At 41.6% G+C, this 1,208-nt stretch overlaps 1 non-coding gene across 1 annotated transcript; it reads left to right on the top strand.

Moving 5' to 3' along the window:
- The first annotated feature begins 592 nt into the window (after positions 1 to 592).
- Positions 593 to 700, top strand: LOC130947028 (small nucleolar RNA R71). The gene has a single exon (XR_009072442.1). It is a non-coding gene; the product is annotated as a small nucleolar RNA R71 (small nucleolar RNA).
- Positions 701 to 1,208: the final 508 nt, after the last annotated feature.

Here is a 1,208-nt window from a genome sequence, read left to right as displayed (position 1 = left end):
AGACCATTGTCACTAAGTCAGAGGTATTCTGCTTAGAACTCTCTGTCTGTTGCTGAGAAGATGATGGAAAAGGCTTGCCATTAAACCTATTTCTTCCACCATTGTTGTTGTTGAAACCTTGTTGAGGTCTCTCTTGATTCTTCCATGAGAAATTTGGGTGATTTCTCCATGAAGAATTATAGGTGTTACCATAGGATTTTCCTAGGTAATTCACCTCTTCCATTGAAGGGTTCTCAGGATCATATGCTTCTTCCTCAGATGAAGCTTCCTTAGTACTGCTTGGTGCATTTTGCATTCCAGACAGACTTTGAGAAATCAAATTGACTTGTTGAGTCAATATCTTGTTCTGAGCCAATATGGCATTCAGAGTATCAATCTCAAGAACTCCTTTCTTCTGACTTGTCCCATTGTTCACAGGATTCCTTTCAGAAGTGTACATGAATTGGTTATTTGCAACCATTTCAATGAGCTCTTGAGCTTCTGTAGGCGTCTTCTTCAGATGATGAAGAGATCCTCCAGCAGAGCTATCCAGAGACATCTTGGATAGTTCAGAGAGACCATCATAGAAAATACCTATGATGCTCCATTCAGAAAGCATGTCTGAGGGACATTTTCTGATTAATTGTTTGTATCTTTCCCAAGCTTCATAGAGGGATTCTCCATCCTTCTGTCTGAAGGTTTGGACTTCCACTCTAAGCTTACTCCATTTTTGAGGTGGAAAGAACTTTGCCAAGAAGGCATTGACTAGCTTTTCCCAAGAGTCCAGGCTTCTTTAGGTTGAGAGTCCAACCATATTCTAGCTCTGTCTCTTACAGCAAAAGGAAATAGCATCAGTCTGTAGACCTCAGGGTCAACCCCATTATCTTGATGTGTCACAGATTTGCAAGAATTCAGCTAAAACTGATGAGGATCTTCCAATGGAAGTCCATGAAACTTGCAATTCTGTTGCATTAGAGAAACTAATTGAGGCTTAAGCTCAAAGTTGTTTGCTCCAATGGCAGGATAGATGCTTCTCCATAGAAGTTGGGAGTAGGTGCAGTAAAGTCACCCTCCCTTCCTTGCATTGTTGGCATTGTTGTTATTCTCGGCTGCCATGTCTTCTTCTTTGAAGAATCGGTCAGGTCCTCAACAGAGAGTTGTGCCTTAGCTTTTCTTAGCTTCCGCTTCAAGGTCCTTTCAGGTTCAGGGTCAGCTTCAACAAGAATGCC

This window comes from Arachis stenosperma, chromosome 8 (genome assembly GCF_014773155.1).
Source record: "Arachis stenosperma cultivar V10309 chromosome 8, arast.V10309.gnm1.PFL2, whole genome shotgun sequence".
NCBI lineage: Eukaryota > Viridiplantae > Streptophyta > Magnoliopsida > Fabales > Fabaceae > Arachis > Arachis stenosperma.
The sequence above is the reverse complement of the archived record's forward strand: the minus strand, read 5'-3'. Positions and strand labels throughout refer to the sequence as shown.